The sequence below is a fragment of the Mustela lutreola genome, chromosome 12 (assembly GCF_030435805.1).
Source record: "Mustela lutreola isolate mMusLut2 chromosome 12, mMusLut2.pri, whole genome shotgun sequence".
In the NCBI taxonomy this organism is placed as follows: Eukaryota; Metazoa; Chordata; class Mammalia; order Carnivora; family Mustelidae; genus Mustela; species Mustela lutreola.
The window spans coordinates 20,949,531-20,965,513 of record NC_081301.1 but is presented as its reverse complement, the minus strand read 5'-3'; the positions used below and the strand labels follow the sequence as shown (position 1 = coordinate 20,965,513).

Sequence of the window (15,983 nt, the reverse complement as noted above, 5' to 3'; positions counted from 1 at the left end):
GATTTCAGCTCAGGTCAAAATCTCAGGGGTCCTGAGATCCAGCCCCACATGCTGGATGGAGCCTCTCTGGCCCTCTCCTTCTCCTGCTTCTCCCTACTTCCCCCTTCCTGCTTGAGCATTCACCCTAAGAAACACATACATACAAGAGAAGACAAAAAAAATGGAGAGTTAAAAATAGAACCTGGGAGTAATAGTACACTTAAGTGGTAGAGGAAGGAAGAATACTCTAAGAAAAAAGAGAACAGACTTAGAAAAAACAGAACAGTGAATTATAATTTCTCAGATCTAGAGGAACAGCGTTTAAGTGGGTAGGGGCTCAATAAAAGTCAAAGAGAATGAGAAATGTAATAAGAAATTTTAGAACAACAGTGAGAAGTCAGATTTTAAGAGTCAAAGGGAATGTTGCTTTTCTCTTTTTAATGAGAGGGTGATGAGCATTTTATGGAAAGAAATACGTAGGCTATATTCTCCAGAGGAGCTAAAAGCTCAAAAAGTTTATTCTCTTCATTAAAAAGAGTTAACAGAATTCCTTAAATATGCAGTTATGATTTATTAAAATAATTAAAGAAAATGTATAGTCATTAAGAGACTTCAGGGATAGAGCAAGCAAGGAAAACTGACAATGAATGAAAATAGAAAAAATGAGGTAGGGGAGCCTGGGTGGCTCAGTGGGTTAAGCCTCTGCCTTCGGCTCAGGTCATGATCCCAGAGTCCTGGGATTGAGCCCCCCATAGGGCTCTCTGCTCAGCAGGGAGCCTGCTTCCCTTCCTCTCTCTCTGCCTACTTGTGATCTCTGTCTGTCAAATAAATAAACAAAATCTTAAAAAAAAAATGAGGTAAGTGACAGAAGAAGTGATGAAATAGGAAGAGAAACATCACATTTACTGAAAGCACACTGAATCAAACATTCTTCTATTGCTGAGGAAGCACTGAACAAAGCAGACAAGAATCTGTCCTTGATAAACTTACATTCAAGTACGTTTTCTTTTTTTTTTTTTTTTTAAAGATTTTATTTATTTATTTGACAGAGAGAGATCACAAGTAGGCAGAGAGGCAGACAGAGAGAGGAGGAAGCAGGCTCCCCACTGAGCAGAGAGCCCGACGCGGGACTCGATCCCAGGACCCTGAGATCATGACCTGAGCCGAAGGCAGCGGCTTAATCCACTGAGCCACCCAGGCGCCCCTCAAGTACGTTTTCAAGATCACAGATAAAATGATTCATTTTTTAAAACAGAAATAACTATATTTAAGGCATAAAGGAAGACTTCACAAAGAAGCTTCAATATGGATATGAGTAATTACAAAAATTACGCCAGGAAGTTAAACATGAGAGATACAGCAGACTATATTACTGTTGACAAGTATTTACTTGTCCCTTCCGTGATATACTCTGGCTAGTACTGTGACTTAAATACCACACTTGTTTTTAAGAGAAAGAGAGAGGGAGAGAGAATCCTAAGCAGGTTCCACCTGTAGCATAGAGCTGATAAGGAGCTTGATCTCACCACCCTGAGATCATGACCTAAGTTGAAATCAAGAGCTGGATGTCTAACCAACTGAGCCACCCAGGCACCTGCAGTACCACATATTTTTATGCAATTCCCACTGCACTTAAAATCATGTGAGTACACAGATATGACATATACCACCCTCTCTACACAGAAGCTTCAAGAGGCACTATGGATTTACACCAGCTCTCCTATTTCTTACTCTCTGCCACAAGAATGTCACTTCTCAAATGCGGTGACACTTTTGGCCTGAGCTCTGGATACACGTGAAAGGCTGTTGCAAGAATGGATCCACAGCTGCATAAATGTCAGCAGCGTGAAGAAATACATGTTAATTGCTATAAACCACTGAGATGTGCAGGGGGTGAGGAGGTTTTTGTTTTTTGTTTTTAGATTTTATTTATTCATTTGACGGGGGGGGGGGCAGGCAGAGGGAGAAGCAGCTCTCTGTGGAGCAGGGAGCTGATACAGGTCTTGATCCCAGGACCCTGGATCATGACTTGAACCAAAGGTAGACGTTAACCAACTAAGCTACCCAGGCGCCCCAAGGAGGTATTTTTAAAACACAAAAAAACTAGTAACAGATGGCTATGGGGGGATTGTGAGGTTGTGGGGCAGAAGACTAGTGGTAGATTTTAGAGAAGAAAGGGAAAAAAATTTTTTTAAATAAGGAAAGATTTTGAGGGAAGTATCACAGAATGCTAAACAGCAATGAAAAAAATTGTCAAACAATTAACAGGGATAAATTTTAAGTAATTTCTTCCAAGTAAAATATGATTAATAAGAACATTTGTTAAAACCTGACAAAAGTGGGGCACCTGGGTGGCTCAGTGGGTTAAAGCCTCTGCCTTTGGCTCAGGTCATGATCCCAGGGTCCTGGGATCGAGCCCTGCATCAGGCTCTCTGCTCAGCAGGGAGCCTGCTTTTCTTCCTCTGTCTGCCTACCTTTCTGCCTACTTGTGATCTCTGTCTGTCAAATAAATAGATAAATCTTTTTTTTTTAAGATTTTATTTATTTACTTGACAGACAGAGATCATAAGTAGGCAGAGAGGCAGGGAGAGAGAAAGGAGGAAGCAGGCTCCCTGCTGAGCCGAGAGCCTGATGCGGGGCTAGATCCCAGGATCCTGGGATCATGACCTGAGCCAAAGGCAGAGGTTTTAACCCACTGAGCCACCCAGGCGCCCCTAAATAAATAAATCTTTAAAAAAAAAAAAAAAAAAAAACCTGACAGAAGTATCATTGACAGTTTCCATTAATATATACTCCTCCAGTAGACACAGAAGCATTTTAGCAAAGTAACCTTCAGAGACAATGAATTAGTATCTTTATGAAAATATTATATAAACCTTTATAAAAACTCAAGATTTGAATGACCAAAAATAGATATTTTACATTTGGAAAATGTACCACCACAACAGGAATTAAGGCAATAAAAATTGTGAATATTTTTACCAATGAAATCAGTTTATCAGTAATATTCGTAACAGCAAAGCTCTAAAGAAAAAAGCTTAATGTCCAAACTGGAGAATGATTAAATGACTCATGAGTCACTTTCTAACCTATACAGCCATTTAAAATATTATGAAGAGTGTGTACTACAAAATAAAAAAAAAAAAAAAAAAAGGCACAACCACAGTGTTTTTAGAAAATGTGAATACAGTGGCAGATCAAATAATATAGACTATCCTTTTTTTTTCAATTTATTTATTTTCAGAAAAACAGAATTCATTATTTTTTCACCACACCCAGTGCTCCATGCAATCCGTGCCCTCTATAATACCCACCACCTGGTACCCCAACCTCCCAAGCCCCCGCCACTTCAAACCCCTCAGATTGTTTTTCAGAGTCCATAGTCTCTTATGATTCACCTCCCCTTCCAATTTACCCCAACTCCCTTCTCCTCTCAATATAGACTATCCTTAATGCAGAAAATGCCCAATGAACGAGTGAAAAGATCTTTAAAAAATCTAACAGCTGACAAAATGATAAAGAATAACTGGGTCAGGGGGTGTGAGGGAGGGAAGGCTGGGTGATGGACACTGGGGAGGGTATGTGCTATGGTGAGTGCTGTGAATTGTATAAGACTAATGAATCACAGATCTGTACCCCTGAAACAAATAATATATGTTAATTAAAAAAATAATTGAAAAAAAAAAAAAGGAATAACCAGGTAAAAAACCTAATCCCCAAAAACAGAGCTTTGGTTTTGTCAGCCTCAAAGGGTAGTAGACAAGATGCAAATTCAAGGATTGGCTCAAGGAAGGAAGTAAATAGGCCATGTTTATGGCATTAATCTAAAAGTGTATGCCTAAATAACCTACCCATCTCACCCTCAGAGAAGACTGTAAGAAAAGGTGGCTTTGTGTCTAGCAAAGAAGGAACAAAAAAATTTCTGAAAAGTTCTAACCAAATGCAAGCTCTGCCAACTTGCAGCTCAAATTCATATTTCTTAGGAATCCAAAATAAAAAATAAAGTTGTGGATTTAGACTGAAATGGTCTAAATCTGCATTTGGTCCCAAATGCAGAGCCTGTAGTGTTTCAGACAAATTCTCTCTGGAGGAGTATACCACAATCCCAAGCCTCAAAGAACTCATGTAATTAATTCTCTAAGTAAAATGAATACAAGAAAGAAAGAGAGGGAGACAGGAGAGGGGAGGGGAGGGGAGGGAAGGAGAGGAGAGGAAAGGAAAGAAGAGGGATGGAGGGAAGGAGGGAAGAAAAAAAAATCTAATAGAGACATAAATGCTATAATTTTAGACATAAGAATTATTGGATGAGGGGCGCCCGGGTGGCTCAGTTGAGCTTAGGTCATGATCCTGGAGTCCCAGGATCCAGTCCCACATCAGGCTTCCTGCTCAGCAAGAGGTCTGCTTCTCCCTCTGACCTTCCCCCTCTTACGCTCACTCATTCTCGTTCTCTCTCTCTCAAATAAATAAAATCTTTTAAAAAAATGAATTATCAGATGAAGAGATGAAGATTTTAAATAGTACACTTGAAGAAATAAAAGATATGCCAAAAAATATCTGAAGGGCAGGAGACACTTTAAAAAAAGGACAAAATAAAATTTCTAGAAATGAAAAACACAATTATTTTCTTTTTTTAAAGATTTTATTTATTTATTTGACAGAGAGAGATCACAAGTAGGCAGAGAGGCAGGCAGACAGAGAGAGGAGGAAGCAGGCTCCCCGCTGAGCAGAGAGCCCGATGCGGGACTCGATCCCAGGACCCTGGGATCATGACCTGAGCTGAAGGCAGCAGCTTAACCCACTGAGCCACCCAGGCACCCCTGAAAAACACAATTATTAAACTCTAAATTACTGGACAAATTTAATAACAGATTAGATTAAATTAGCAATAGCTTAGAGACCATTTGTAAAATCAAAGTTAGGCCCTAAGGAATTATCCAGAATGGAGCTTAGAGAAATAAAGAAACAGAAAATATGAAAAAAACCCTGAGACACTCAAAATACAGTTAAGACAGTATAACAGGTCAAATCAAAGCTCTACAAAGTAAGAAAAGAAACAGTGAGAAGGGAAAATATATGAAAAGATAATTTCTAGAACCAATAAAAGGCAACAATCCATCAAATCAAGAAGCCCAAGAAAGCTCCAATCAGAGTAAATAAATCCTTAGACATATCACACTGAAACTACAAGACATCAAAGATGAAGAAAATATCTGAAGAATAAACGGAGAGAAAAAAGCAGCAGTTTGGTTGATACAGCTGACTTTCTAAGAGCAAAAATGAAAACCAGACATCATCAAATGATTTAATACACTGACTGAAAAGAACAATAAATATACCTAGATATATATTTCATATCTAGAAATATCTAGAACTCTGTGGTAGGAAAACTATCTTAAAGCTGACAGCAGGGGTGCCTGGCTGCGTCACTCAGGACAGCATGTGATTCTTGATCTCAGGGTCATGAGTTTGAACCCCATATTGGGTGTAGAAGTTACTAAAAAAATAAATAAGCTTAAAAAAATAAAAGTAAAGGGGCACCTGGGTGGCTCAGTGGGTTAAGCCTCTGCCTTCAGCTCAGGTCATGATCTCAGGGTCCTGGGATCGATCCCCATATTAGGCTCTCTGCTCAGCTGGGAGCCTGCTTCCCCCACCCTCTGCCTGCCTCTCTGCCTGTGATCTTTCTCTCTGTCAAATAAATAAAAAAAATCTTTAAAATAAATTGACAACAAAATACATTTTTGAACAAATGAAAACTTCAAATATGCTACCATGGACTTCCCTAATGAATACTAAAGGATATCCTTTAGGTAGAAGGTAAGTGAACCCAGATGGCATATCTGAGTTGTAAGAAGGAATAAAAAGTCTACAGTCATGTATGGCTTGATCTAAGTGAATATTTATCACATAAAACAATACTAATAATTGTCAGATTAAAATAAAAAATTTTAAAACATAACAAATATCACGAGTTAGGAGAAGGTAAGAGAAGATAAAAGGAGTTAAAGTGCCCTAAAATTTTTATATTATGTAAGGAAAAGGGACAGTATCAGTTAACTTTAGATTTTAATAAAATAAGTATGAAAGTTAAAATTCTTAGATGAGGGGTATCTGGATGGCTCAGTAGGCTGAGCATCTGGCTTCTGCTCAGAGCATGATCTCAGGGTTCTGGGATCAAGCCCTACATTGGCTGTTGGCTCAGGAGGGAGTCTGCTTCGTCCTCTCCCTCCCCCTGCTCATTCTCTCTCTTTCTCTCAAATAATTAAGTAAAATCTTTAAAAAAAAAAATCCTAGGTGAAAATACAAAACAGTATCAAACTTCAAAAACAGCAGGAAAAACAGAGTAATAAACATTAACAAATATTTTTTAAGATAGATGTATTTTAATAAGAGAGAGAGACCGTATAAGTGGGATGGGAGGGAGAGAGAGAGAGAGAGAGAGAGAAAAGCAGACTCTCCACTGAGTGCAGAGCTTGATCCACGATCATGACCTGAGTGGAAACCAAGGGTCAAATGCTTAGCTGACTGAGCCACGTAGGTGCCCCTATTTTGGGTCAGGCACGAACATAAGCAAATGAAAGACAAAACAACTTACCATGCTGAAGCATAATTCTAGCGATGAAAAAAAATACAGTAAATAAGTTAACTTTAGGTAAGAAGATGACAAATACTATAGAAAGTAAAACAGGAAGAATCAGGAGTACTGAGGGAGGGCTGGTCGGGGCAGGTTAAAGAAGGCAGCAAGAAGGGGTGCCTGGGTGGCTCACTGGGTTAAAGCCTCTGCCTTCAGCTCAGGTCATGATTCCAGGGTCCTGGGATCAAGCCCCACATTGGGCTCTTTGCTCAGCAGGGAGCCTGCTTCCCCCCCTCTCTTTGTCTGCCTGCATCTCTGCCTACTTGTGATCTTTTAAAAAAAAAAAAAAAAAAAAAAAAAAAAAAAAAAAAAAAGGCAGTAAGAAAATAGAGGGTATCTGAGAGAAAAGTACTCCAGGCAGAGGGAAATACCCACTGGGTAATAGAAACATACCTAACATGTTTTGTAATCTGGAGGGATGTCAGTTGGGTAAGCAGAAAGAGCAAGGGGGTGGGCATCAAAAAAGATATTCAAAAAGTAAAGTTGGAGTAGATGATAGAGGGCCTTGTAATCCAACGTAAGGATGTGAGCATTTACTCTGAAGCAAACAGGAAATTGTAGACGGCTCTCAGTCAGCGTTAGACTGAGTGGTAAGACTTAGTTACCTAATTTAGACCCAAATAAACTGTATATACATAAAAGTTGTTCTGTGAAGTTTTGACATATATATTTTAAAAATTATATTTAAATTCAATTTAGTTAATATAGGCTATATTATTAGTTTCAGGGGTAGAATTTAGTGATTCATCAGTTGCATAGAACACCCAGCGCTCATTACATCACGTGCCCTCCGTAATGCCCATTACCCAATTACACCACCTCCCCAACCTTCTCCCTGCCCTAGAAACCCTCAGTTTGTTTCCCATAGTTAAGAGTCTCTTATGGTTTGTCTCCCTCTTTTTTAATCTTATTTTTCCCCTTCCCTAAGTTCATCTGTTTTGTTTCTTATAATTTTTAAAGATTTATCTATCTGAGAGAGTGAGTGAGTCAGCACAAAAGCAGGGTGTAGGACAGAGGGAAAGGGAAAAGCAGACGGGGCTTGATCCTAGGACCCTGAGATCATGGCCTGAATTGAAGGCAGATGCTTAATGACTATGCCACCAGACCTCTGGCTCAGGTCATGATCGTAGGGTCATGGGATTGAGCCCCACATCGGGCTCCCAACTCAGCCTGGGGAAGCATGCTTCTCCCTCTTCCACTCCCCCTGCTTGTGTTCCCTCTCTTGCTGTCTCTGTAAAAATAATAAACTGCCCAACTCTATTCCAAAGTGTCATACCTAAATTTTACATTGCCACCAACGCTGTATGCCACTGAAAAATGATCCAAATTCTTGGTACAGTAAACTTTATAAAATTTAGATATTCTAATGCGCATGCAGTACTATATTACAGTGATTTTATTTTCCACTTCCCTGATGACTAGAGCTGTTGAGCATCTTTTCATGTGCTTGTTTCCCTTCATATACCATCTTTCATAAAGTATCTCTTCAAATCTGTGCACTTTTTGTTTATTATTATTGAGCTATAAGTGGTCTTCATATAACTTGATATAACTAATTTGTCTGATGTATGTGTTGCAAGGGTTTTTCTTCGAGTCTATAGCCTGCCTTTGATTTTCTTATCTTTCAAGCACTGAAACGTTTAAGTTTCTATTTTAATTCCAGTTAGTTAACATACAGTATAATAGTCCTTTCAGTTAATAATTAAGCAGACACTTAACCGGCTGAACCACCCAGGTGCCCCTACTGCAGATTTTTCTTTTTTAAAGACTTATTTATTTACTTAATTGAGAGAGAGTTGGTGTGTGTGTGTGGGTGCGCATGCGAGCACAAGGGGGAGGGGCAGAGGATCCCAAGCATGCTTTATGCTGAGCAAGGAGCCCAATATGGGGCTTGATCTCATAACCCAGAGATCATGGCCTGAGCTGAAGTCAAGAGTTGGACACTTAACCAGCTGAGCTACCCAGGTACCCTAGCATTTCACTGAGGATTTTTGCATCCAGGTTCATCAGGGATACTGGCATGCAGATCTCTTTTTAAATAGTGTCTTTATCTGGTTTTGGTATCGGAATGATATTGGCCTCACAGAATGAATATAGGTTTTCCTTCCTCTTTTATTTTTTTGGAATAGTTTGAGAAAAACAGGTATTCACTGTTCTTTAAATGTATGATAGAAACTACCTGTGAAGCCGTCTGGTCTTGGACTTTTGTTTGTTGCAAGCGTTTTGATTACTGACTGTTCAAATTTTCTATTTATTCCTGTTTCCGTTTTGATAGTTTATGTTTCTAGGAATTTATCTATTTCATCTAGGTTGTCCAATTTGTTGGCATATAGTTTTTCATAATATTCTTTTATAATTGTTTGTCTTTCTTTGGTGTTCATTATTTATCTCATTTGTGACTTTATTTGAGTCCTTCCTCTTTTTTTCTTGACAAGTTTGCCTAGAGGTTTATCAATTTTACTGATTTTTTTCAAAGAACCAGCTCCTGGTTTCACTGATCTGTTCTGCTGTTTTGTTTTTACTGTTTTTAGTTTCTAGATCACTTATTTCTGCCTTCATCTTTATTATTTCCTTCCTTCTGCTGGTTTTAAGGTTTTGTTTGTTGCTCTTTTCTAGCTCCTTTAGCTATAAGGTTAAGTTGCTTATGTGAAAATTTTCTTGCTTCCTCAGACAAGTCTGTACTAATTCCCTCTTAGAACTACTTTGACTGTATCCCAGAGGTTTTGGACTGTTGTGTTTTCATTATCAGTTGTTTCCACGTACTTTTAAAATTTCTTTTATTTCCTGGTTGACCCATTCATTGTTTACTAGCATGTTTTTTTAACTTCCATGTATTTATGATCATTCCAGATTTTTTCTTGTGGTTGACTTCTTGTTTCACAGCATTGTGATCAGAAAAGATGCAAGGTATGATCTTCTTGAATTTGTTGGTTTGTTTTGTAGGCTAATATGTGGTCTATCCTGGAGAACGTTCCATGCACACTCAAGAAGAATGTGTTCTGCTATTTCAGGATGGAATATTCTGAATATATCTGTTAAACTGATTTGTTCCAGCGTGTCCTACAAACCCACTGTTTCTTTACTCTGTGTTTAGATAATCTATTGGTGTAAGTAAGTTTCCTACTATTACAGCATTCCTATTGATTAGTTCCTTTATGTTTATTAGCTATTTTATATATTTGGGTCCCTCTATATTGGGTGCATAAATATTTATAATTTTTTTTATCTTCTTGTTGGATTGTCCCCTTTTTGTCCTTTTTTATCTGTTACAATCTTTGTTTCAAAGTCTATTTTGTATGATTTTAGTATTGCTACTCTAGCTTTCTTTTGACATCCATTTACATGACAGATGTTTCTCCATCCCTTTACTTCAATCTGCAGGTGTCCTTAGGTATGAAATGAGTCTCCTGGAGGCAGTGTATAGACAGGTCTGGGCTGGTTTTTTTGTTTTTTTTTTTTTTAGTATTTTTAAAAAGATTTTATTTATTCATGAGAGACAGAGAGAGAGGCAGAGGGAGAAGCAGCCTCCCCACTCAACAGAGAGCCCAATGTGGGACTTGATCCCAGGACTCTGGGATCATGATCTGAGCTGAAGGCGCAATGCTTAACCATCTGAGCCACCCAGGCACCCTAGATGGCTCTTGTTTTTTAAATCTATTCTGTCAACCTATATGTTGTGACCAGAGCATTTACTCCATTTATACATTCAAAAAGTAATTTTTTTTTAAAGATTTTATTTATTTATTTGACAGACAGAGATCACAAGTAGGCAGAGAGGCAGGCAGAGAGAGAGGAGGAAGCAGGCTCCCTGTTGAGCAGAAAGCCCTATGTGGGGCTCGATCCCAGGATCCTGGGATCATGACCTGAGCCAAAGGCAGAGGCTTTAACCCACTGAGCCACCCAGGTGCCCCCCAAAAGTAATTATTGATAGATGTGTTTATTGTCACTTTATTACTTGCTTTGTGGCCATTTCTGAAGATTTTCTCTGATCTTTTGCCTTTCACTTCTCATCTTTTCCTGATTTTCTTTAGTGATATATTTGATTTCTTTTTATTTTTTTAAGATTTTATTTATTTATTTGACACAGAGAGAGATCACAACTAAGCAGAGAGAGAAGGGGGAAGTAGGCTCCCCGCTGAGCAGAGAGCCCCATGCGGGGCCCAATCCCAGGACCCCGAGATCATGACCCGAGCCAAAGGCAGAGGCTCAACCCACTGAGCCACTCAGGTGCCCATGGATTTCTTTCTCTTTATACTTTGGACTGTTTATTAGTGGTTTTTGATCTATTGCTACCATTAGATTTGTAAAAGATCTCTCCTGCATAGCAGTATATGTTAAGTTGACGGTTGTTCAAGTTTGAACCCATTCTTTCCTCCTCTCCTCATGTTTTAGATATATCTTATTATATTACATCCTTTTATGTGTGTGATGTCCTTGACTTATTTTTTATAGAAATATTCATATTTTCTGCTTTTGTGTTTCCTACCTTTATACTGTCATTTTCAGTCTTTCCTTTCCACCCAAAGAGTCCTCTTTAATATTTCTTGCAGAACTGGTTTAGTGGTCATGAACTCCTTTCATTTTTGTTTGGGAAACTCTATATCTCCTTCTATTCTGAATTATAGCTTTGCTAGGGAGAGTATTCTTTGCTTCTGGTTTTTCCCATTCAGTACTTTGAATATATCATAAACAGTAAAACTTTTAATGTTTGATATACAATACATAAATGATTTCCTTTTTTTGATTGGTGCTTTTTATGTTCTAAGAAACCTTTGTCTATCCCAAGTTACAAAGATTTTTTCCTATTTTTTCTTGTAGAAGTTGTACAGGTTTAAAATCTTACATTATAGGTCTAAAGATCCACTTCAAGTAAATTTGTCAGTATAGTACAAGATACAGAAAAGATGTTTACTTTTTCCAATATGAGTATCTACCTGTGCAAAAACTTGCTGGAAGATCTTCTTTCCCTATGGAATTTTACATTTTGAAAAATCAACAAATTAGATACGTATGGGTCTATTTCTACACTCTGTATTTAGTGCCATTAATGTAAATCTATATTATCTATCCTTTTTACACCACCAAACTAGCTAGATTTCTGCAGCTTTATATTAAGTCTTGCATTTAAAAAAATTATTTAAAATTACTTTGACTATTCTCAATAGCTTCTTTTTCCATTTCTATATAAATTTTAGAAGTTCAGTGCATCTTTTTAAAGTAGGGAAAAAGAAAATAAGGGCTTACAAAAAGAAATAAGGAATGCGATTTTATCAAGTTGCTAAATATAAAATCAAGAAACAACAAGGCTGAATTTCTATATTAGCAACAGTGAAATAACAACGATCACTGAAACTTGCACTGCATTTATTCCAGGAACCACGTTAAACTCTTTATGTACATTAGCACATTTAATATTTATCACAAGCCTACCAGTTGAGTACTATTATTATGTTCATTTCACATATGAAGAAACAAAAGTGGAGAGCAGTTAAGCAATTTGCCCAAAGTCACAGAGATTATAAATAGTAGGTCTAGAATTAGAATCTAAAAAGGATGATTCTGAGGAATAAATCAAACAAAGCATGGAAACATTTATGGAGAAGAGTCACCAAATTCTCTGGAAAGACATTAATGAACATTTAAAAAAAATGGAGGTATGTACAGTATTCAAAGACTGGAGGACTCTGCTATAAAGATGTCAATTATCTTCTAGGTAATTTATAATGTCAATGTAATCCAATGGAAACCTCAATAGCTTTTTTTAAATTTTTGAGGACCTGACAAGCTCATCCTAAAATTCATAAGTAAGATGATCAAGTATTGCTAAGATACTCTTAAAGAATATGGTGAAGAGATTTACTCTATCAGATATTAAGCCCTGTGAGATGACAAAAGGAAAGAATAAACAGACCCATGAACAAGGCCAAGGAAACTACTGAAGCAAATATTCAGCTGAAATTAATTGGTATGTGTTAACAAGTCTGAAGCCACTTTTTGTATATTATAGGATTGAGCAAATTAAGTAAACATGATGAGACTAAAACACTGGGTATCTCCTTCTTGAATTAGGGAGGTAACAGTATGAAAAGATGCTAGTTTGGAACTAAAGGTATTAGTTAAAATTTGTGGGTTTTCAAACACATGGAGACATACATTTATGAAGCATACACAGAAAAATGTATTTATGAAGTATATACACACATATCCCAGTAATGTTCATTCAAAATGCCTAGAACCACGATGCTCCTATTACCAATGAGCATAGCTAATGCCTGGATATTGATTTCAAAATACCATTTCCCACTAAAAGGAACTGGGACTCATTGAAGTAGCCAACTGCAGCACTAAGACAGGGAAGGTAAAGAAGATCTAAACTATCTTTAGCCAGAAAGTCAGGAAGTGTTCAAATGATGATAGGGATATGTCAAAGGGCCACCAAAGCCAGCGTGAAAGGGAAAGTTGAACACAAAATGAAAAATAATAGTACAAACCTGTAGAATAAAATAAGAATCTCTAAGACCATACTGACATGAAAAAAACAAATAAGTACTAAAGCCATACAGACCTAATGCACAGTATAATGAATACAGACATCATAATTATACTATAATTATGTGACATCACCAATCATTACAATATATAAATCTATCAAAGTAATCTGTTACACACCTTAAATTCACACAATATTATGTATCAAATTAATTCATAATGAAAGAAGGAAGAAAGGAAGGGAGGGAGGAAGGAAGATGTGAAAAGAAAAAAAAATCCTTTGTGGGGCGCCTGGGTGGCTCAGTGGGTTAAGCCTCTGCCTTTGGCTCAGGTCATGATCCCAGGGTCCTGGGATCGAGCCCCGCATCGGGCTCTCTGCTCGGCGGGAGGCCTGCTTCCTCCTCTCTCTCTCTGCCTGCCTTTCTGCCTACTGCCTACTTGTGATCTCTCTCTCTGTCAAATAAATGAATAAAATCTTTAAAAAAAAAAAAAAAAAAAAAAAAAAATCCTTTGTAATAAAATACCAGGTAATAATTGTCAAAGGAAGGACAGAATTAACAAATCTCCCATAAGGCAGCCAACACAGTAACAAAAAACTTTTGCAATGGATGATAAAATTATTGAGTGAAAAGAGATGAAGAAGTCTATTTATATAGTCTCAATGATTCACTCTACAAATTAATTACAAAGAAAAACAGTAATTTTACTAGGAAGAAACTTGGCAAAAACCACCTTAATAAGTGATCAAAGTTAGTATCACCAGGAACTGGATAAACTGACATGTGTCTCCTGATTTAATCAACTGACAAGAAGGTAACACTGTTTCAAACAGACATTCATATTGAGAGACAATCTATGAAATACCCAACTTGAAATTGTCACAAATGCAAAGATCACCGAGGACAAAAAATGAGGAAAAGTTCCAAATTAACGAACTCTAAAGAGACATGCCAAATAAATTAGCCTGATACTGGTTTAGATCTCTACCAGAAAAAAATTCTCTTATAAAGAACATTACTTCTGCAATAGGTGAAATTTTTAAAAGATCTATGGATTAAAGAATCCATATTCTCTAATTTTTGTATTGTATGAATGTCAATTTCCTGATTTTGATTAACTAACTCTTTCTTGTTTCGGTAACAACATCCTCGTTCGTAGCAAGTACACACTGAGTTTTCATAAAGAGGCATATCGCCTGCAACCTACTCCAGTATTAAGAGGAAAAAGAAAAAACAACTACCCACCCCCTCAAAGTAATCAGAGAAATGATGAAGTAAATGTGAAATGATGTGAACTAGGGAATCTGGATAATTCTGGTTATAAGGGAATTCTTTGTACTATTCTTGCAACTTAAATTATTTCAAAACAGAACTACTAAAATACTATAAACTTTAGAATATGAGTATATATCTTTATGATGTCAGGGTAACAAAGGATTTCTTTTTCTTTTCTTCTTTTTTTTGGAGATATATATATATATATATATATATATATATATATTTTAAGATTTTGCTTATTTGAGAGAGAAAGAGAGCACTAGAGAGAGAGAGGGAGCGCGCGCACAAGCAGGGGGAGCAGCAGGTAGACGGAGAAGCAGGGAGCCCGACATGGGGCTTGATCCCAGGACCTGGGATCACAACCTAAGCCGAAGGCAGACCGCTTAACCAAGCCATCCAGTCACCTCAGGATATACATTTCTTTTTTACCAGCATTTTACTGATACGGAAACTGGGATACACAGAGGTTCCACAACTTGCTCAAAGTCACACAGTTAGTTAAAGGATGAAGTTACAGTTCACTAATATGCTTCTACTGGACAATGAAAATAATGACAAAGAAAAAAAAGTTGGTTTTAGTCACTGATTCTTCATTCAGTCTTGAGTTGAGTTCATTAATTCAGTTCCAAACACAGTTTTTAAGGCTACTAAAAGCAGGCCTATGTCCTTTGGGGGGGAAAAAACGCATTTTTTTTTTCCAGGTCACCTGCAAAAGTGGGTTCCTTGATAATATGTAACAGCTTCCCAATCTCTATCAAGCCGTGGTACTAGACTCTGGATTCTAAACTGAAGAATACACTTTCCTTGGCTTTGTAGCTCAATGGCCTATGCTAACAGCTAATGATTTTGTTTAATGGATAAACCTTTCTCTGAATTCAGCAGTAATTTGGCATATTAGATAACAGGCAGGTGTCTATCTATCCTTTTATAACCTTTCTTGGTCCTAACATATTAACTTCAATTTTTAAAAAAATTTATTTTTTTAAATTAACATGTAATGTATTATGGGGTTTAGAGGTAGAGATCAGTGATTTATCAGTCTTATATAACACTCAGCGCTCATTATAGCACATGTCCTCCTTAATGGCCATCAGCCAGTTACCCCATCCCCATCCCCCAGCAACCCTCAGTTTCCTATAATCAAGAGTTCCTTATGGTTGGTAACAAAGGATTTCTTAAATAAGACATAAAAAACACAACTATAAAGAACATGGCAAATAAATCTCACTAAATAAAAATGCCATGACAAACCAATAAGCCAAAAATGGAAGAAACTATTTGTAACACATAAAACCAACAAAGGACTAGTAGGTATGATATATATTAAAAAATTCCCACAAAAACAAAACAAGAAAAAAACAAGGAGCCAAACACACACACACACACACACACACATACATGGCAACAAAGTTAAAGAGTAAGGGACAATGGCCAATAAATAAAAATACATTCAACCTCAAGGGTGATCAGGAAAATCTCAAAGCAGCATTGTCCATAATAGCCTCAAGCTAAAACAACCCAAACGTCTATCAACAGAGGAATGGATAAACAAACGGCAGTATATTCATACAATGGGTATCTATACACTTGACAATACTGAGAATGAA

General features: G+C 37.2%; 1 protein-coding gene across 10 annotated transcripts in view; it reads right to left on the bottom strand.

The window, feature by feature from the left end:
- PTBP3 (polypyrimidine tract binding protein 3) overlaps positions 1–15,983 on the bottom strand; it is a 140,342-nt gene that overhangs the window by 40,584 nt on the left and 83,775 nt on the right. The window lies entirely within an intron of this gene.